The sequence below is a fragment of the Salmo trutta genome, chromosome 2 (assembly GCF_901001165.1).
Source record: "Salmo trutta chromosome 2, fSalTru1.1, whole genome shotgun sequence".
In the NCBI taxonomy this organism is placed as follows: domain Eukaryota; kingdom Metazoa; phylum Chordata; class Actinopteri; order Salmoniformes; family Salmonidae; genus Salmo; species Salmo trutta.
In genome coordinates, this window is record NC_042958.1 from 530,838 (window position 1) to 554,800 (window position 23,963).

Consider the following 23,963-nt stretch of genomic DNA (forward strand, 5'->3'; position numbering starts at 1 on the left):
AGACAGGCCACCAAGGATCAGAACCCAAATCCATTACCCCACCAGACAGGCCACCAGGGATCAGAACCCAAATCCATTAACCCACCAGACAGGCCACCAGGATCAGAACCCAAATCCATTACCCCACCAGACAGGCCACCAGGGATCAGAACCCAAATCCATTACCCCACCAGACAGGCCACCAGGGATCAGAACCCAAATCCATTACCCTACCAGACAGGCCACCAGGATCAGAACCCAAATCCATTACCCCACTAGACAGGCCACCAGGGATCAGAACCCATATCCATTACCCCACCAGACAGGCCACCAGGGATCAGAACCCAAATCCATTACCCCACCAGACAGGCCACCAGGGATCAGAACCCAAATCCATTACCCCACCAGACAGGCCACCAGGGATCAGAACCCAAATCCATTACCCCACCAGACAGGCCACCAGGATCAGAACCCAAATCCATTACCCCACCAGACAGGCCACCAGGATCAGAACCCAAAATCATTACCCCACCAGACAGGCCACCAGGATCAGAACCCAAATCCATTACCCCACCAGACAGGCCACCAGGATTAGAACCCAAATCCATTACCCCACCAGACAGGCCACCAGGGATCAGAACCCAAATCCATTACCCCACCAGACAGGCTACCAGGGATCAGAACCCAAATCCATTACCCTACCAGACAGGCCACCAGGATCAGAACCCAAATTCATTACCCCACCAGACAGGCCACCAGGGATCAGAACCCAAATCCATTACCCCACCAGACAGGCCACCAGGATCAGAACCCAAATCCATTACCCCACCAGACAGGCCACCAGGATCAGAACCCAAATCCATTACCCCACCAGACAGGCCACCAGGGATCAGAACCCAAAACCAGAACACTTATCCCACCAGACAGGCCACCAGGATCAAAAACCAAAACCATTACACCACCAGACAGGCCACCAGGGATCAGAACCCAAATCCATTACCCCACCAGACAGGCCACCAGGATCAGAACCCAAATCCATTACCCCACCAGACAGGCCACCAGGGATCAGAACCCAAATCCATTACCCCACCAGACAGGCCACCAGGATCAGAACCCAAATCCAGAACACTTACCCCACCAGACAGGCCACCAGGGATCAGAACCCAAATCCATTACCCCACCAGACAGGCCACCAGGATCAGAACCCAAATCCAGAACACTTACCCCACCAGACAGGCCACCAGGGATCAGAACCCAAATCCATTACCCCACCAGACAGGCCACTAGGGATCAGAACCCAAATCCATTACCCCACCAGACAGGCCACCAGGATCAGAACCCAAATCCATTACCCCACCAGACAGGCCACCGGGATCAGAACCCAAATCCATTACCCCACCAGACAGGCCACCAGGGATCAGAACCCAAATCCATTACCCCACCATACAGGCCACCAGGATCAGAACCCAAAACCAGAACACTTACCCCACCAGACAGGCCACCAGGATCAGAACCCAAAACCAGAACACTTACCCCACCAGACAGACCACCAGGGATCAGAACCCAAAACCAGAACACTTACCCCACCAGACAGGCCACCAGAGATCAGAACCCAAATCCATTACCCCACCAGACAGGCCACCAGGGATCAGAACCCAAATCCATTACCCCACCAGACAGGCCACCAGGATCAGAACCCAAAACCATTACCCCACCACACAGGCCACCAGGATCAGAACCCAAAACCATTACCCCACCAGACAGACCACCAGTGATCAGAACCCAAATCCATTACCCCACCAGACAGGCCACCAGGGTTCAGAACCCAAATCCATTACCCCACCAGACAGGCCACCAGGGATCAGAAGCCAAATCCATTACCCCACCAGACAGGCCACCAGGGATCAGAACCCAAATCCATTACCCTACCAGATAGGCCACCAGGATCAGAACCCAAATCCATTACCCCACTAGACAGGCCACCAGGGATCAGAACCCAAATCCATTACCCCACCAGACAGGCCACCAGGGATCAGATCCCAAATCCATTACCCCACCAGACAGGCCACCAGGGATCAGAACCCAAATCCATTACCCCACCAGACAGGCCACCAGGGATCAGAACCCAAATCCATTACCCCACCAGACAGGCCACCAGGATCAGAACCCAAATCCATTACCCCACCAGACAGGCCACCAGGATCAGAACCCAAAACCATTACCCCACCAGACAGGCCACCAGGATCAGAACCCAAATCCATTACCCCACCAGACAGGCCACCAGGGATCAGAACCCAAATCCATTACCCCACCAGACAGGCCACCAGGATCAGAACCCAAATCCATTACCCCACCACACAGGCCACCAGGTATCAGCACCCAAATCCATTACCCCACCAGACAGGCCACCGGGATCAGAACCCAAATCCATTACCCCACCAGACAGGCCACCAGGGATCAGAACCCAAATCCATTACCCCACCAGACAGGCCACCAGGATCAGAACCCAAAACCAGAACACTTACCCCACCAGACAGGCCACCAGGATCAGAACCCAAAACCAGAACACTTACCCCACCAGACAGACCACCAGGGATCAGAACCCAAAACCAGAACACTTACCCCACCAGACAGGCCACCAGAGATCAGAACCCAAATCCATTACCCCACCAGACAGGCCACCAGGGATCAGAACCCAAATCCATTACCCCACCAGACAGGCCACCAGGATCAGAACCCAAAACCATTACCCCACCACACAGGCCACCAGGATCAGAACCCAAAACCATTACCCCACCAGACAGACCACCAGTGATCAGAACCCAAATCCATTACCCCACCAGACAGGCCACCAAGGTTCAGAACCCAAATCCATTACCCCCACCAGACAGGCCACCAGGGATCAGAACCCAAATCCATTACCCCACCAGACAGGCCACCAGGATCAGAACCCAAATCCATTACCCCACCAGACAGGCCACCAGGGATCAGAACCCAAATCTATTAACACACCAGATAGGCCACCAAGTATCAGAACCCAAATCCATTACCCCACCAGACAGGCACCAGGGATCAGAACCCAAATCCATTACCCCACCAGACAGGCCACCAGGATCAGAACCCAAATCCATTACCCCACCAGACAGACCACCAGGATCAGAACCCAAATCCATTACCCCACCAGACAGGCCACCAGGGATCAGAACCCAAATCCATTAACCCCACCAGACAGGCCACCAGGGATCAGAAGCCAAATCCATTACCCACCAGACAGGCCAGCAGGATCAGAACCCAAATCCATTACGCCACCAGACAGGCCAGCAAGGATCAGAACCCAAATCCATTACCCCACCAGACAGGCCACCAGGGATCAGAACCCAAATCCATTAACCCACCAGACAGGCCACCAGGATCAGAACCCAAATCCATTACCCCAACAGACAGGCCACCAGGGATCAGAACCCAAATCCATTACCCCACCAGACAGGCCACCAGGGATCAGAACCCAAATCCATTACCCCACCAGACAGGCCACCAGGGATCAGAACCCAAATCCATTACCCCACCAGACAGGCCACCAGGATCAGAACCCAAATCCATTACCCCACCAGACAGACCACCAGGATCAGAACCCAAATCCATTACCCCACCAGACAGGCCACCAGGGATCAGAACCCAAATCCATTACCCCACCAGACAGGCCACCAGGGATCAGAAGCCAAATCCATTACCCCACCAGACAGGCCAGCAGGATCAGAACCCAAATCCATTACGCCACCAGACAGGCCACCAAGGATCAGAACCCAAATCCATTACCCCACCAGACAGGCCACCAGGGATCAGAACCCAAATCCATTAACCCACCAGACAGGCCACCAGGATCAGAACCCAAATCCATTACCCCACCAGACAGGCCACCAGGGATCAGAACCCAAATCCATTACCCCACCAGACAGGCCACCAGGGATCAGAACCCAAATCCATTACCCTACCAGACAGGCCACCAGGATCAGAACCCAAATCCATTACCCCACTAGACAGGCCACCAGGGATCAGAACCCATATCCATTACCCCACCAGACAGGCCACCAGGGATCAGAACCCAAATCCATTACCCCACCAGACAGGCCACCAGGGATCAGAACCCAAATCCATTACCCCACCAGACAGGCCACCAGGGATCAGAACCCAAATCCATTACCCCACCAGACAGGCCACCAGGATCAGAACCCAAATCCATTACCCCACCAGACAGGCCACCAGGATCAGAACCCAAAACCATTACCCCACCAGACAGGCCACCAGGATCAGAACCCAAATCCATTACCCCACCAGACAGGCCACCAGGATTAGAACCCAAATCCATTACCCCACCAGACAGGCCACCAGGGATCAGAACCCAATCCATTACCCCACCAGACAGGCCACCAGGGATCAGAACCCAAATCCATTACCCTACCAGACAGGCCACCAGGATCAGAACCCAAATCCATTACCCCACCAGACAGGCCACCAGGGATCAGAACCCAAATCCATTACCCCACCAGACAGGCCACCAGGATCAGAACCCAAATCCATTACCCCACCAGACAGGCCACCAGGATCAGAACCCAAATCCATTACCCCACCAGACAGGCCACCAGGGATCAGAACCCAAAACCAGAACACTTATCCCACCAGACAGGCCACCAGGATCAAAAACCAAACCATTACACCACCCAGAACAGGCCACCAGGGATCAGAACCCAAATCCATTACCCCACCAGACAGGCCACCAGGATCAGAACCCAAATCCATTACCCCACCAGACAGGCCACCAGGGATCAGAACCCAAATCCATTACCCCACCAGACAGGCCACCAGGATCAGAACCCAAATCCAGAACACTTACCCCACCAGACAGGCCACCAGGGATCAGAACCAAAACCCATTACCCCACCAGACAGGCCACCAGGATCAGAACCCAAATCCAGAACACTTACCCCACCAGACAGGCCACCAGGGATCAGAACCCAAATCCATTACCCCACCAGACAGGCCACCAGGGATCAGAACCCAAATCCTTTACCCCACCAGACAGGCCACCAGGGATCAGAACCCAAATCCATTACCCCACCAGACAGGCCACCAGGGATCAGAACCCAAATCCATTACCCCACCAGACAGGGCACCAGGGATCAGAACCCAAATCCATTACCCCACCAGACAGGCCACTAGGGATCAGAACCCAAATCCATTACCCCACCAGACAGGCCACCAGGATCAGAACCCAAATCCATTACCCCACCAGACAGGCCACCGGGATCAGAACCCAAATCCATTACCCCACCAGACAGGCCACCAGGGATCAGAACCCAAATCCATTACCCCACCATACAGGCCACCAGGATCAGAACCCAAACCAGAACACTTACCCCACCAGACAGGCCACCAGGATCAGAACCCAAAACCAGAACACTTACCCCACCAGACAGACCACCAGGGATCAGAACCCAAAACCAGAACACTTACCCCACCAGACAGGCCACCAGAGATTAGAACCCAAATCCATTACCCCACCAGACAGGCCACCAGGGATCAGAACCCAAATCCATTACCCCACCAGACAGGCCACCAGGATCAGAACCCAAAACCATTACCCCACCACACAGGCCACCAGGATCAGAACCCAAAACCATTACCCCACCAGACAGACCACCAGTGATCAGAACCCAAATCCATTACCCCACCAGACAGGCCACCAGGGTTCAGAACCCAAATCCATTACCCCACCAGACAGGCCACCAGGGATCAGAAGCCAAATCCATTACCCCACCAGACAGGCCACCAGGGATCAGAACCCAAATCCATTACCCTACCAGATAGGCCACCAGGATCAGAACCCAAATCCATTACCCCACTAGACAGGCCACCAGGGATCAGAACCCAAATCCATTACCCCACCAGACAGGCCACTAGGGATCAGAACCCAAATCCATTACCCCACCAGACAGGCCAGCAGGGATCAGAACCCAAATCCATTACCCCACCAGACAGGCCACCAGGGATCAGAACCCAAATCCATTACCCCACCAGACAGGCCACCAGGATCAGAACCCAAATCCAGAACACTTACCCCACCAGACAGGCCACCAGGGATCAGAACCCAAATCCATTACCCCACCAGACAGGCCACCAGGGATCAGAACCCAAATCCTTTACCCCACCAGACAGGCCACCAGGGATCAGAACCCAAATCCATTACCCCACCAGACAGGCCACCAGGGATCAGAACCCAAATCCATTACCCCACCAGACAGGCCACCAGGATCAGAACCCAAATCCATTACCCCACCAGACAGGCCACCAGGGATCAGAACCCAAATCCATTACCCCACCAGACAGGCCACCAAGGATCAGAACCCAAATCCATTACCCCACCACACAGACCACCAGGGATCAGATCCCAAATCCATTACCCCACCAGACAGGCCACCAGGGATCAGAACCCAAATCCATTACCCCACCAGACTGGCCACCAGGATCAGAACCCAAAACCAGAACACTTACCCCACCAGACAGGCCACCAAGATCAGAACCCAAATCCATTACCCCACCAGACAGGCCACCAGGGTTCAGAACCCAAATCCATTACCCCACCAGACAGGCCACCAGGGATCAGAACCCAAATCCATTACCCCACCAGACAGGCCACAAGGATCAGAACCCAAATCCATTACCCCACCAGACAGGCCACCAAGGATCAGAACCCAAATCCATTACCCCACTAGACAGGCCACCAGGGATCAGAACCCAAATCCATTACCCCACCAGACAGGCCACCAGGGATCAGAACCCAAATCCATTACCCCACCAGACAGGCCACCAGGGATCAGAACCCAAATCCATTACCCCACCAGACAGGCCACCAGGGATCAGAACCCAAATCCATTACCCCACCAGACAGGCCACCATGATCAGAACCCATATCCATTACCCCACCAGACAGGCCACCAGGATCAGAACCCAAAACCATTAACCCACGAGACAGGCCACCAGGGATCAGAACCCAAATCCATTACCCCAACAGACAGGCCACCAGGGATCAGAACCCAAATCCATTACCCCACCAGACAGGCCACCAGGATCAGAACCCAAATCCATTACCCCACCAGACAGGCCACCAAGGATCAGAACCCAAATCCATTACCCCACCAGACAGGCCACCAGGATCAGAACCCAAATCCATTACCCCACCAGACAGGCAACCAGGATCAGAACCCAAAACCATTACCCCACCAGACAGGCCACCAGGATCAGAACCCAAATCCATTACCCCACCAGACAGGCCACCAGGATCAGAACCCAAATCCATTACCCCACCAGACAGGCCACCAGGGATCAGAACCCAAAACCAGAACACTTACCCCACCAGACAGGCCACCAGGATCAAAAACCAAAACCATTACCCCACCAGACAGGCCACCAGGGATCAGAACCCAAATCCATTACCCCACCAGACAGGCCACCAGGATCAGAACCCAAATCCATTACCCCACCAGACAGGCCACCAGGGATCAGAACCCAAATCCATTACCCCACCATACAGGCCACCAGGATCAGAACCCAAATCCAGAACACTTACCCCACCAGACAGGCCACCAGGGATCAGAACCCAAATCCATTACCACACCAGACAGGCCACCAGGATCAGAACCCAAATCCAGAACACTTACCCCACCAGACAGGCCACCAGGGATCAGAACCCAAATCCATTACCCCACCAGACAGGCCACCAGGGATCAGAACCCAAATCCTTTACCCCACCAGACAGGCCACCAGGGATCAGAACCCAAATCCATTACCCCACCAGACAGGCCACCAGGGATCAGAACCCAAATCCTTTACCCCACCAGACAGGGCACCAGGGATCAGAACCCAAATCCATTACCCCACCAGACAGGCCACTAGGGATCAGAACCCAAATCCATTACCCCACCAGACAGGCCACCAGGATCAGAACCCAAATCCATTACCCCACCAGACAGGCCACCAGGGATCAGAACCCAAATCCATTACCCCACCAGACAGGCCACCAAGGATCAGAACCCAAATCCATTACCCCACCACACAGACCACCAGGAATCAGATCCCAAATCCATTACCCCACCAGACAGGCCACCAGGGATCAGAACCCAAATCCATTACCCCACCAGACTGGCCACCCAGATCAGAACCCAAAACCAGAACACTTACCCCACCAGACAGGCCACCAAGATCAGAACCCAAATCCATTACCCCACCAGACAGGCCACCAGGGGTCAGAACCCAAATCCATTACCCCACCAGACAGGCCACCAGGGATCAGAACCCAAATCCATTACCCCACCAGACAGGCCACCAGGATCAGAACCCAAATCCATTACCCCACCAGACAGGCCACCAAGGATCAGAACCCAAATCCATTACCCCACTAGACAGGCCACCAGGGATCAGAACCCAAATCCATTACCCCACCAGACAGGCCACCAGGGATCAGAACCCAAATCCATTACCCCACCAGACAGGCCACCAGGGATCAGAACCCAAATCCATTACCCCACCAGACAGGCCACCAGGATCAGAACCCAAATCCATTACCCCACCAGACAGGCCACCAGGATCAGAACCCAAATCCATTACCCCACCAGACAGGCCACCAGGATCAGAACCCAAAACCATTACCCCACCAGACAGGCCACCAGGGATCAGAACCCAAATCCATTACCCCACCAGACAGGCCACCAGGGATCAGAACCCAAATCCATTACCCTACCAGACAGGCCACCAGGATCAGAACCCAAATCCATTACCCCACCAGACAGGCCACCAGGGATCAGAACCCAAATCCATTACCCTACCAGACAGGCCACCAGGATCAGAACCCAAATCCATTACCCCACCAGACAGGCCACCAGGGATCAGAACCCAAATCCATTACCCCACCAGACAGGCCACCAGGATCAGAACCCAAATCCATTACCCCACCAGACAGGCCACCAGGATCAGAACCCAAAACCATTACCCCACCAGACAGGCCACCAGGATCAGAACCCAAATCCATTACCCCACCAGACAGGCCACCAGGATCAGAACCCAAATCCATTACCCCACCAGACAGGCCACCAGGGATCAGAACCCAAAACCAGAACACTTACCCCACCAGACAGGCCACCAGGATCAAAAACCAAAACCATTACCCCACCAGACAGGCCACCAGGGATCAGAACCCAAATCCATTACCCCACCAGACAGGCCACCAGGATCAGAACCCAAATCCATTACCCCACCAGACAGGCCACCAGGGATCAGAACCCAAATCCATTACCCACCATACAGGCCACCAGGATCAGAACCCAAATCCAGAACACTTACCCCACCAGACAGGCCACCAGGGATCAGAACCCAAATCCATTACCCCACCAGACAGGCCACCAGGATCAGAACCCAAATCCAGAACACTTACCCCACCAGACAGGCCACCAGGGATCAGAACCCAAATCCATTACCCCACCAGACAGGCCACCAGGGATCAGAACCCAAATCCATTACCCCACCAGACAGGCCACCAGGGATCAGAACCCAAATCCATTACCCCACCAGACAGGGCACCAGGGATCAGAACCCAAATCCATTACCCCACCAGACAGGCCACTAGGGATCAGAACCCAAATCCATTACCCCACCAGACAGGGCACCAGGGATCAGAACCCAAATCCATTACCCCACCAGACAGGCCACTAGGGATCAGAACCCAAATCCATTACCCCACCAGACAGGCCACCAGGATCAGAACCCAAATCCATTACCCCACCAGACAGGCCACCAGGGATCAGAACCCAAATCCATTACCCCACCAGACAGGCCACCAAGGATCAGATCCCAAATCCATTACCCCACCAGACAGGCCACCAGGGATCAGAACCCAAATCCATTACCCCACCAGACAGGCCACCAGGATCAGAACCCAAAACCAGAACACTTACCCCACCAGACAAGCCACCAGGGATCAGAACCCAAATCCATTACCCCACCAGACAGGCCACCAGGGGTCAGAACCCAAATCCATTACCCCACCAGACAGGCCACCAGGGATCAGAACCCAAATCCATTACCCCACCAGACAGGCCACCAGGATCAGAACCCAAATCCATTACCCCACCAGACAGGCCACCAAGGATCAGAACCCAAATCCATTACCCCACCAGACTGGCCACCAGGATCAGAACCCAAATCCATTACCCCACCAGACAGGCCACCAGGGAGCAGAACCCAAATCCATTACCCCACCAGACAGGCCACCAGGATCAGAACCCAAATCCATTACCCCACCAGACAGGCCACCAGGGATCAGAACCCAAATCCATTACCCCACCAGACAGACCACCAGGGATCAGAACCCAAATCCATTACCCCACCAGACAGGCCACCAGGGATCAGAACCCAAATCCATTACCCCACCAGACAGGCCACCAGGATCAGAACCCAAATCCAGAACAAATTCAAGGAATTGCATAGTATTACATATGGAACTCCCTTCAATCTCATGTATCGCACAGCAAACCTGGTTTCAAAAATCAAATGAGGCAACACATCTCCTCCATGTGACCTACTTGTTGTGTGTATGTTACTGACATGTGTGTCACTGATGGATGCATACACACACACACACACACACACACACACACACACACACACACACACACACACACACACACACACACACACTACATGTTAATGTTTTAAATGTGTGTAAAGTCTTTGGTCTGTAATGTGTTTTTCTCTACGTGTCAGACCCCAGGAAGACTAGCTGTCGCCATTGGCGTCGGCTAATAGGCGTCCTAATCAAAACCACAAATCTAAAATGTGAAACTAACCGAAACCAAATTAAATAAAATAGAACGTAATAGAGTGACGTTACTCTGATTGGAACTATAACTCAGAACTATGTGTGAAAACGCTCTAGCACACCTACCTGGTGTAACACATTATAATTAGATAGCATTTAAAACGTGGATGGCTAAGTCCCAAATGGCACCCTTTTCCCTACATAGTGCACTAGATCCCCATGGGCCACAGTCAAAAGTAACACACTATTCAGGGAATAGGATGCCATTTGGGATTTAGCTGATAAAGTGTAATAACTGGTGAAGTAGCTTCAGTTGCTTTGGTCCTTAATTGAAGAACATCATGAAGCCACTGAGAATCTGTTGTAGAAATAGAACTAAGAGAGAGAGAGAGAGAGAGAGAGAGAGAGAGAGAGAGAGAGAGAGAGAGAGAGAGAGAGAGAGAGAGAGAGGGATGAGAGAGGGATGAGAGAGAGAGGAGAGAGAGAGAGGAGAGAGAGAGAGGATAGAGAGAGAGAGAGGAGAGAGAAAGAAAGAGGAGAGAGAGAGAGAGAGAGGGTGTTGAAGGGTTATTAGGGGCTGGAAATGTGTTAGTTAAAACTTTGTGTGGATATCATCCAGAGGACTTGTAGAAGTCTCTCTACATGCTGTTGATAGAACTTCACAGCCAGTGGTGTTTAGAGAGACCAGGACTATTGTGACTACAGGTATAATACCAGGAAATTAGAAAGGGGATTGACGCAAAATAGGAAAAGATCAGTGTTAAGCTGACATATTAGCTAATTTTCTCATTTCATTTATTTTTCCTTTTGAAGATTTTCCTCTTGTAGGACAATAAACGTGATTCTGATTCATTCGCAGATGCATCATCACTTGGTTGTCTGATCCGGTCCTCCTTTTGAGATGGGGATCATCCCCAAACAAGAAGCACCTCCTAAAGCAGGTGAGACTGCCGAGAGAGAACCACAGGGGTCAAGTTCCTCAGTACAGACGTGCTAATGACACCGTCATAGAGGATGGTCTAACTGCAACTAGGTGAGAGAGAAGGGAGCTTTTAAAGGGATGAGAAGAGGGTTGTAAAGAGAAGATCGTCTCAGCACACAGTCTCTTTCCTTTTCAATCAGACCAAAAATACACCACAAATATATGCACAGAAATGCACAACAAAGCCAATTGCTTTTAAGATTCCTAATTCAACTCCTTCTTCGGTGAAATGTGCAGTTCTTTTCATGGGGTTTGAAGTTGAGGACACGTCCTTGACTAAATCCTCATCTGAAGCATTAATCCCCTCCTCCTCCTCCTCAGCCTGTAATGTTCTTTAGACCTGAAGGTAACATCTGATCCCATCTCACAGGCTCATTCAACACTGTGTGTTTCGTCTGCAGAGCTGATTATATTCCTGTTGTAGTATTGCAGAGCTTTTCACCTCCTTCACTCCCAGAGCTTAAAGAGCCTCCCCGTCAACACACCTGGGAGAATGAATGGGTTTAACCAGCTTTATATACAATACACACACACACACACACACACACACACACACACACACACACACACACACACACACACACACACACACTGAATAGGTTAACCAGGTGTTGAAACAAATAATGGTTTAACATTGTAATTAAGAAGGCATGAATAGAGCATATCTCTTGGTAAAGGTCTCCTCCGTTCAATGACTTTTGATATGCAAAGGAAACACTGCCCTGAAAAGGGCTCATCCTTTGTTACCGGGGAGAATACGGAACTAATGGGGAATTAAGGCCTTTACAGGGTTAGCTGATGCTATAATATGGCTTTTCCCTTTTTTTTTCTCCAACTATCCAATGCCACATTTTATTAATCCAACCTGCCACATCAGCTACACTTCTCCCACAAATTATTTCAAATGTTGTAAGAGGGGTGTGTTAATGCAAGTGTAATTTGATACAAGAGAGCATGCCATTCAGTTCAGGGCACAGGTCCATGGGCTGTTCAATGCATTAGTTCATTAGTTCATAGCCTACTTCAGGTTCTATAAATCTATTGAGGAAAGCTACCCTATTAACAGGAAGTGAGAATCTGGAGAGGTATTGTTCTTATTGAACCAAAACACTCAAAAGCTCTCTGGCAAAAAGAGGAGAGAGGGGGGCTGAGAAAACCCCTCAATTGAAAGATGGACAAATGTTCCAAAAGATAATATAAAGATAGAGAAAGACAGAGAGAGAGAGAGAGAGAGATAAAGACAGAGAAAGACAGAGAAAGACAGATAAAGACAGAGCAAGACAGATAGATAGAGAGATAAAGACAGAGAGAGACAGAGAAAAGATAGAGATAAAAACAGAGAAAGACAGAAAGACAGAGCAAGAGAAAGAGAAAAGAGGAAGAGAGATAAAGACAGAGAAAGACAGAGAAAGAGAGAGAGAGAGAGAGAGAGAGAGAGAGAGAGAGAGAGAGAGCGTGACAGAGAGAACCAGAACCAAAGAGTTTTAATCAGATGTGAGCCAGTAAAAGCCAAAATGGTTACAATCTGCAAAGTTTCCTAACATGACTGGTGAAACTTCCTTTGGGTCTTCCTCCCATCTGAATGTTGGGAAGCCCCTTGTGGAGAAGGTCCTAATCTAGACACATCGAGCGATGAGCTGAGATGAGCTGCGATGAGCTGAGATGAGCTGGGGGTTAAACACTGATTGCAAGTGATTGACAGTCCATGCCGTTACCACGGTGACACCATTTAGGCTTTTCTTTGGAAACTCAATTCATCACGAAAGGTCTTTAAAAAAAGGCCCTTATGATAAGGGTTGGGATGAGAGGGCCGCAGTACACTACCTGTGGATTGATCGGTAAGAATGGGTCAGCGAAGAAACGCAGATGGACGAAGTGATGCCTCCTCAGCAGAAAGAAAAGTTGTATTTTGATATTTTAGCACTTTTACTAGAATAAGGTAGCTGGAGGCTGTTTTACTAGAATAAGGTAGCTGGAGACTCTTTTACTAGAATAAGGTAGCTGGAGGCTGTATTACTAGAATAAGGTAGCTGGAGGCTGTTTTACTAGAATAAGGTAGCTGGAGGCTGTTTTACTAGAATAAGGTAGCTGGAGGCTGCTTTACTAGAATAAGGTAGCTGGAGGCTGTTTTACTAGAATAAGGTAGCTGGAGGCTGTTTTACTAGAATAAGGTAGCTGGAGGCTGTTTTACTACATTTACATTTAAGTCATTTAGCAGACGCTCTTATCCAGAGCGACTTACAAATTGGTGCATTCACCTTATGATATCCAGTGCAACCACTTTACAATAGTGCATCTAAATCTTTTAAGGGGGGGGGGGTTAGAAGGATTACTTTATCCTATCCCAGGTATTCCTTAAAGAGGTGGGGTTTCAGGTGTCTCCGGAAGGTGGTGATTGACTCCGCTGTCCTGGCGTCGTGAGGGAGCTTGTTCCACCATAGGGGTGCCAGAGCAGCGAACAATTTGGACTGGGCTGAGCGGGAACCGTGCTTCCTCAGAGGTAGGGGGGCCAGCAGGCCAGAGGTGGATGAACGCAGTGCCCTTGTTTGGGTGTAGGGCCTGATCAGAGCCTGAAGGTACGGAGGTGCCGTTCCCCTCACAGCTCCGTAGGCAAGCACCATGGTCTTGTAGCGGATGCGAGCTTCAACTGGAAGCCAGTGGAGAGAGCGGAGGAGCGGGGTGACGTGAGAGAACTTGGGAAGGTTGAACACCAGACGGGCTGCGGCGTTCTGGATGAGTTGTAGGGGTTTAATGGCACAGGCAGGGAGCCCAGCCAACAGCGAGTTGCAGTAATCCAGACGGGAGATGACAAGTGCCTGGATTAGGACCTGCGTCGCTTCCTGTGTGAGGCAGGGTCGTACTCTGCGAATGTTGTAGAGCATGAACCTACAGGATCGGGTCACCACCTTGATGTTAGTGGAGAACGACAGGGTGTTGTCCAGGATCACGCCAAGGTTCTTAGCACTCTGGGAGGAGGACACAATGGAGTTGTCAACCGTGATGGCGAGATCATGGAACGGGCAATCCTTCCCCGGGAGGAAGAGCAGCTCCGTCTTGCCGAGGTTCAGCTTGAGGTGGTGATCCGTCATCCACACTGATATGTCTGCCAGACATGCAGAGATGCGATTCGCCGCCTGGTTATCAGAAGGGGGAAAGGAGAAGATTAATTGTGTGTCGTCTGCATAGCAATGATAGGAGAGACCATGTGAGGATATGACAGAGCCAAGTGACTTGGTGTATAGCAAGAATAGGAGAGGGCCTAGAACAGAGCCCTGGGGGACACCAGTGGTGAGAGCGCGTGGTGCGGAGACAGATTCTCGCCACGCCACCTGGTAGGAGCGACCTGTCAGGTAGGACGCAATCCAAGCGTGGGCCGCGCCGGAGATGCCCAACTCAGAGAGGGTGGAGAGGAGGATCTGATGGTTCACAGTATCAAAGGCAGCAGATAGGTCTAGAAGGATGAGAGCAGAGGAGAGAGAGTTAGCTTTAGCAGTGCGGAGAGCCTCCGTGACACAGAGAAGAGCAGTCTCAGTTGAATGCCCAGTCTTGAAACCTGACTTATTAGGATCAAGAAGGTCGTTCTGAGAGAGATAGCAGGAGAGCTGGCCAAGGACGGCACGTTCAAGAGTTTTGAAGAGAAAAGAAAGAAGGGATACTGGTCTGTAGTTGTTGACATGGGAGGGATCGAATGTAGGTTTTTTCAGAAGGGGTGCAACTCTCGCTCTCTTGAAGACGGAAGGGACGTAGCCAGCGGTCAAGGATGAGTTGATGAGCGAGGTGAGGTAGGGGAGAAGGTCTCCGGAAATGGTCTGGAGAAGAGAGGAGGGGATAGGGTCAAGTGGGCAGGTTGTTGGGCGGCCGGCCGTCACAAGACGCGAGATTTCATCTGGAGAGAGAGGGGAGAAAGAGGTCAAAGCACAGGGTAGGGCAGTGTGAGCAGGACCAGCGGTGTCGTTTGACTTAGCAAACGAGGATCGGATATCATCAACCTTCTTTTCAAAATGGTTGACAAAGTCATCCGCAGAGAGGGAGGAGGGGGGGGAGGGGGAGGAGGATTCAGGAGGGAGGAGAAGGTAGCAAAGAGCTTCCTAGGATTAGAGGCAGATGCTTGGAATTTAGAGTGGTAGAAAGTGGCTTTAGCAGCAGAGACAGAAGAGGAGAATGTAGAGAGGAGGGAGTGAAAGGATGCCAAGTCCGCAGGGAGGCGAGTTTTCCTCCATTTCCGCTCGGCTGCCCGGAGCCCTGTTCTGTGAGCTCGCAGTGAGTCGTCGAGCCACGGAGCAGGAGGGGAGGACCGAGCCGGCCTGGAGGATAGGGGACAGAGAAAATCAAAGGATGCAGAAAGGGAGGAGAGGAGGGTTGAGGAGGCAGAATCAGGAGATAGGTTGGAGAAGGTTTGAGCAGAGGGAAGAGATGATAGGATGGAAGAGGAGAGAGTAGCGGGAGAGAGAGAGCGAAGGTTGGGACGGCGCAATACCATCCGAGTAGGGGCAGAGTGAGAAGTGTTGGATGAGAGCGAGAGGGAAAAGGATACAAGGTAGTGGTCGGAGATTTGGAGGGGAGTTGCAATGAGATTAGTGGAAGAATAGCATCTAGTAAAGATGAGGTCAAGCGTATTGCCTGCCTTGTGAGTAGGGGGGGCAGGTGAGAGGGTGAGGTCAAAAGAGGAGAGGAGTGGAAAGAAGGAGGCAGAGAGGAATGAGTCAAAGGTAGAGGTGGGGAGGTTAAAGTCACCCAGAACGGTGAGAGGTGAGCCATCCTCAGGGAAGGAACTTATCAAGGCGTCAAGCTCATTGATGAACTCTCCAAGGCAACCTGGAGGGCGATAAATGATAAGGATGTTAAGCTTGAAAGGGCTGGTAACTGTGACAGCATGGAATTCAAATGAGGAGATAGACAGATGTGTCAGGGGAGAATGAGAGAATGTCCACTTGGGAGAGATGAGGATTCCAGTGCCACCACCCCGCTGGCTCGATGCTCTAGGGGTATGCGAGAATACGTGGGCAGACGAGGAGAGAGCAGTAGGGGTAGCAGTGTTATCTGTGGTAATCCATGTTTCCGTCAGCGCCAGGAAGTCTAGGGACTGGAGGGTAGCATAGGCTGAGATGAACTCTGCCTTGTTGGCCGCAGACCGGCAGTTCCAGAGGCTGCCGGAGACCTGGAACTCCACGTGGGTCGTGCGCGCTGGGACCACCAGGTTAGAGTGGCAGCGGCCACGCGGTGTGAGGCGTTTGTATGGCCTGTGCAGAGGGGAGAGAACAGGGATAGACAGACACATAGTTGACAAGCTACAGAAGTGTTGTTTCTTGTATTATTGTCTCTTGTGTCTTTAGAGAACTGTTTCACTTTGATATCCTTTTTCTTCTGTCCTGACTGTTTTACTAGAATAAGGTAGCTGGAGACTGTTTTACTAGAATAAGGTAGCTGGAGGCTGTTTTACTAGAATAAGGTAGCTGGAGGCTGTTTTACTAGAATAAAGTAGCTGGAGACTGTTTTACTAGAATAAGGTAGCTGGAGACTGTTTTACTAGAATAAGGTAGCTGGAGACTGTTTTACTAGAATAAGGTAGCAGGAGACTGTTTTACTAGAATAAGGTAGCTGGAGAATGTTTTACTAGAATAAGGTAGCTGGAGGCTGTATATATTTTCATGTGGTTAATAGATCATTTAAGCATTTTGTCAATGGTGGGTTGAAATATTAAATAATCCTGTAGTCATTTGTTACAGGGTTCAGATCCACGGTAGAGGCCAGATACATACTGTACATATTGTTACACAGACAACACACACACACACACACACACACACAGGTCCATTTGCAGCGCTGCAGCGGTCTCTCAGATTGAAAAGGTCATCTATAGTATGTTGAAAGCAGGTTGATCTTTCTCTGATTCAGCATGATGAAAAGACTGCTCTCCTCTAAGCCTGGATAACCTTATTAACCGCACACTACAGTATCCACACACACACACACACACACACACACACACACACACACACACACACATCCCAACACACACACACACACACACATAAATATGAATGTACTATATAAACGCAAAACATACAAGGAAGAACCCCACACCCTGCACCCACAGACAGTGAGGGACACTCAAACTGTGTCCCCATCTGTCCCTCTGTATGATCTGTATATCTCTCTGTGTCCCCATCTGTCCCTCTGAATGATCTGTATATCTCTCTGTCCCTCTGTATGATCTGTATATCTCTCTGTCTCTCTGTATGATCTGTATACCTCTCTGTCCCTCTGTATGATCTGTATATCTCTCTGTGTCCCTCTGTATGATCTGTATATCTCTCTCTGTCTCTCTGTATGATCTGTATATCTCTCTGTGTGTCCCTCTGTATGATCTGTATATCTCTCTCTGTGCCCCTCTGTATGATCTGTATATCTCTCTCTGTATGATCTGTATATCTCTCTCTGTCTCTCTGTATGATCTGTATATCTCTCTGTCCCTCTGTATGATCTGTATATCTCTCTGTGTGTCCCTCTGTATGATCTGTATATCTCTCTGTGTCCCTCTGTATGATCTGTATATCTCTGTGTCCCTCTGTATGTACTGAATATCTCTCTGTGTGTCCCTCTGTATGATCTGTATATCTCTCTGTGTCCCTCTGTATGATCTGTATATCTCTGTGTCCCTCTGTATGTATTGAATATCTCTCAGTGTGTCCCTCTGTATGATCTGTATGTCTCTCTGTGTCCCTCTGTATGATCTGTATATCTCTCTGTCCCTCTGTATGATCTGTATATCTCTCTGTGTCCCTCTGTATGATCTGTATATCTCTCTGTGTCTCTCTGTATGATCTGTATATCTCTCTCTGTGTCCCTCTGTATGATCTGTATATCTCTCTCTGTTTCCCTCTGTATGATCTGTATATCTCTCTCTGTTTCCCTCTGTATGATCTGTATATCACTCTGTGTGTCCCTCTGTATGATCTGTATATCTCTCTCTGTGTCCCTCTGTATGATCTGTATATCTCTCTGTGTGTGTCCCTCTGTATGATCTGTATATCTCTCTCTGTTTCCCTCTGTATGATCTGTATATCTCTCTGTGTGTCCCTCTGTATGATCTGTATATCTCTCTGTGTGTCCCTCTGTATGATCTGTATATCTCTCTCTGTGTCTCTCTGTATGATCTGTATATCTGTTTCCCTCTGTATGATCTGTATATCTCTCTGTGTGTCCCTCTGTATGATCTGTATATCTCTCTGTGTGTCCCTCTGTATGATCTGTATATCTCTCTGTGTGTTCCTCTGTATGTACTCTATATCTCTCTGTGTGCCCCTCTGTATGTACTATATATCTCTCTGTCCCTCTGTATGATCTGTATATCTCTCTCTGTGTGTCTCTCTGTATGATCTGTATACCTCTCTCTCTGTGTCCCTCTGTATGTACTGTATATCTATATGTCCCTCTGTATGTACTGTATATCTCTCTGTCCCTCTGTATGATCTGTATATCTCTCTGTGTCCCTCTGTATGATCTGTATATCTCTTTCTCTGTGTCCCTCTGTATGTACTGTATATCTCTCTGTGTCTCTCTGTATGATCTGTATCTCTCTCAGTGTCTCCCTCTGTATGATCTGTATCTCTCTCAGTGTCTCCCTCTGTATGATCTGTATCTCTCTCAGTGTCTCCCTCTGTATGATTTGTATATCTCTCTGTGTTCCTCTGTATGATCTGTATATCTCTCTGTCCCTCTTTATGATCTGTATATCTCTCTCTGTCCCTCTGTATGTACTGTATATCTCTCTGTGTGGGTCCAGCCAGATTCAGGCCCCAGCAGCATCAGTGTGTCATGAACATAATATGTTTTTCTCTGTATTTATGTCTCTGTGTGTGTCTGTGAGTATGTCTGTTTGTGTCTGTGTTTATCTCTGTGTGTCTGTGTGTGTCTGTGAGTGTGTCTGTGTGTGTCTGTGCGTGTGTCTGTTTGTGTGTCTGTGTGTGTGTCTGTTTGTGCGTGTGCGTGTGTGTGTGTGTGTGTCTGTGAGTGTGTCTGTGTGTGTCTGTGCATGTGTCTGTGTGTGTGTCTGTGTGTGTGTGTGTGTCTGTGAGTGTGTCTGTGTGTATGTCTGTGAGTGTGTCTCTGTGTGTGTGTGTGTCTGTGTGTGTTTGTGAGTGTGTGTGTGTGTGTGTGTGTCTGTGTGTGTTTGTGAGTGTGTCTGTGAGTATGTCTGTGTGTGTCTGTGTGTGTCTGTGTGTGTGTGTCTGTGTGTGTTTGTGAGTGTGTCTGTGTGTGTCTGTGTGTGTCAGTGTAGCACGGCTCCCATGTGGTCTTCCTATCAGGCTGGACAGAGCTCCGAGTCAGGAGGACAGCTCCGCTGTGTCCTACAAACTTACTTAACGTAATTAAAGTTGAGAAAGGTTAAAGTTTGACGTTGAGGAGAGGAGAAGGGCCTTCCTCCAGGACGGGGAATCTAGTCAGAGAGACTAACCGGTAACGCCTGGGACCACTGCTGGTAAACAGGGGAGACACCATGGAAGGGACGACCCACCAGACGCACAACCACAACCACGATTAGGTGTTAGGACTGAGAAGAGAGGACACAACTTCTCTCTCTCTCTCTCTCTCTCTCTCTCTCTCTCTCTCGCTCTTCTCTCGCTCTTCTCTCGCTGTTCTCTCGCTCTTCTCTCGGCAGACTGTGATATGGCCATTTCCTGGAGAGACTCCTTCCCCTCCAGGAGACTGTCAAACATGATGACAACACCACCCCACCGGGTGTTGCTGGGCAGCTTCAATGTGGTGCTCTTATTCTTCTCACTTTGCTTGGTGAGGTAGATTGCTGCTATACCTTAATGACCGTTCACATACCTAACCATTTCCTTGGCTCTCTTGTAGAGTGTATCCATTGTTTTCAGTGCCATGATGTCCTTGAGGAGCAGATTCAATGCATGAGCAGCACAGCCAATGGGTGTGATGTGAAGGTAGGACTCCTCCACTTTAGACCAAGCAGCCTTCCTGTCCGTAGCGTTGTCTGTCACCAGTGCAAACACCTTCTGTGGTCCAAGGTCATTGATGACTGCCTTCAGCTCATCTGCAATGTAGAGACCGGTGTGTCTGTTGTCCCTTGTGTCTGTGCTCTTGTAGAATACTGGTTGAGGGGTGAATTATTCCTGGCCCACGAACATTCGACCGCCCATCAGAGATGATTGCAATACAGTCTGCCTTCTCTATGATTTGCTTGACCTTCACTTGAACTCTGTTGAACTCTGCATCCAGCAAATGAGTAGATAAAGCATGTCTGGTTGGAGGGGTGTCTGCTGGGTGAAAAACATTCAGAAAGCTCTTCCAATACACATTGCCTGTGAGCATCAGAGGTGAACCAGTTGCATACACAGCTCGAGCAAGACATTCATCAGCATTTCTCTGACTACGTTCCTCCATTGAGTCAAAAAAACGTCTGATTCCAGGAGGACCATGAGCTGCTGCTATCGATAAGGTGTCTGATTCATCATTTTCACCTCCAATAGAAGTAGAGGGACTTTTGTCAGAGGTTGCTTGTTATGAGCGCTGAGGGAACTTTATGCACTTGGCCAGATTATTCTGCAGCTTTGTTGCATTCTTCACATATGATTTGGCACAGTATTTGCAGATGTAGACAGCTTTTCCTTCTACATTAGCTGCAGTGAAATGTCTCCACACATCAGATAGTGCCCGTGGCATTTTTCTGTAAAGATTAGAAAGAAATGAGTAGAAAAACAACAAATACAATTCCATGTACAGATAAATAGTTAAGCAGTTAGATTAAACAACTACTTCATAAGATAAATGTTTTAAAATGAAACATGCATGGAAACAGGTGAAGTAACACTCCTCAGTTATCAGGCTCAAGCAAGCTAAACCCCACATGGTAGCAAAAACTAACAAGCAGAAAGTGTTAACGAGTTAGAAATGATTTAAACACACGTTGCTGTAGGCTATTATTTACTAGTTAACAAAAAATCGTTGTAATCAAAACTTACCAGAGAAAGCAGAAAGCATGTAGTCCTTGACTCAGACAGTGTAGTAGTGTTGGCTCAATAGCATCTCATTAGTGTACCAGATCTTGAGAATCAGCTGTACATGTGATGGTAGAATGCACTGTGCATGCAGAGGGTTGCAATTCCATTGAATTGGGGATAGTTTAACCAAAATATGCCACAAGACCTAGAATTGCCTTATGTGTATCCCACAAAAAAGGTTCACTGTTATAAGCTAAAAAATGTTGATGAATTTAAGCCAAATTGCCTTAATTCCAGGGCTTAACTTCCCATAGAAAAATTCCGGAAATTTAAATTGGTTGATCCTCTTGTGGCAATCAAGTGCTCTTCCTGGCCCCTCCCAGCAGCCCTCTCTCCAGACGGGATATATATGACAGGAAGTAGATATGACAGGGGGTAGATATGACAGGAAGTAGGATATGACAGGGGGTAGAAATGACAGGAAGTAGATATGACAGGGGGTAGAAATGACAGGAAGTAGATATGCCAGGGGGTAGATATGACAGGAAGTAGATATGACAGGAAGTAGATATGACAGGGGGTAGAAATGACAGGAAGTAGATATAACAGGAAGTAGATATGACAGGAAGTAGATATGACAGGAAGTAGATATTACAGGGGGTAGATGTGACAGGGGGTAGATATGACAGGGGTAGATATGACAGGGGTAGATATGACAGGGTAGATATGACAGGGGTAAATATGACAGGGGGTAGATATGACATGGGTAGATATGACAGGGATAGATATGACAGGGGTAGATATGACAGGGGGTAGATATGACAGGGGGTAGATATGACAGGGGGTAGATATGACAGGGGTAGATATGACAGGGGTAGATATGACAGGGTAGATATGACATGGATAGATATGACAGGGGGTAGATATGACAGGGGGTAGATATGACAGGGGGTAGATATGACAGGGTAGATATGACAGGGTAGATATGACAGGGGTAAATATGACAGGGGTAGATATGACATGGGGTAGAAATGACAGGAAGTAGATATAACAGGAAGTAGATATGACAGGAAGTAGATATGACAGGAAGTAGATATTACAGGGGGTAGATGTGACAGGGGGGTAGATATGACAGGGGTAGATATGACAGGGGTAGATATGACAGGGTAGATATGACAGGGGTAAATATGACAGGGGGTAGATATGACATGGGTAGATATGACAGGGATAGATATGACAGGGGTAGATATGACAGGGGGTAGATATGACAGGGGTAGATATGACAGGGGGTAGATATGACAGGGGTAGATATGACAGGGGTAGATATGACAGGGGTAGATATAGATATGACAGGGATAGATATGACAGGGGGTAGATATGACAGGGGTAGATATGACAGGGGGTAGATATGACAGGGTAGATATGACAGGGTAGATATGACAGGGGTAAATATGACAGGGGTAGATATGACATGGGGTAGATATGACAGGGTAGATATGACAGGGGGTAGATATGACAGGGGTAGATATGACAGGGGGTAGATATGACAGGGTAGATATGACATGGTAGATATGACAGGGGGTAGATATGACAGGGGGTAGATATGACAGGGGTAGATATGACAGGGTAGATATGACCGGGGGTAGATATGACAGGGGTAGATATGACAGGGGGTAGATATGACAGGGGTAGATATGACAGGGTAGATATGACAGGGTAGATATGACAGGGGGTAGATATGACAGGGGGTAGATATGACATGGGTAGATATGACCGGGGGTAGATATGACAGGGGTAGATATGACAGGGGGTAGATATGGACATGGGTAGATTATGCCCGGGGTAGATGGTAGATATTACAGGGGTAGAATGACAGAGGGGTAGATATGACAGGGTTAGATTATGACAGGGGTAGCTATGCACAGGGGTAGATATGGACCTGGGGTACCATATGACAGGGGTAGATATGACATGGGGTTAGATATGACATGGGTAGATATGACAGGGGGTAATATATGACAGGGGTGGTGAATGACAGGGGTTTAGATATGACAGGGGTAGATATGACAGGGGTAGATTATGGACAGGGGGTAGAATGCAAAGGGGTAGAATGACAGGTGGGTATATATGAAAGGGGGTAGATATGACATGGTAGATATGACTAGGGGGA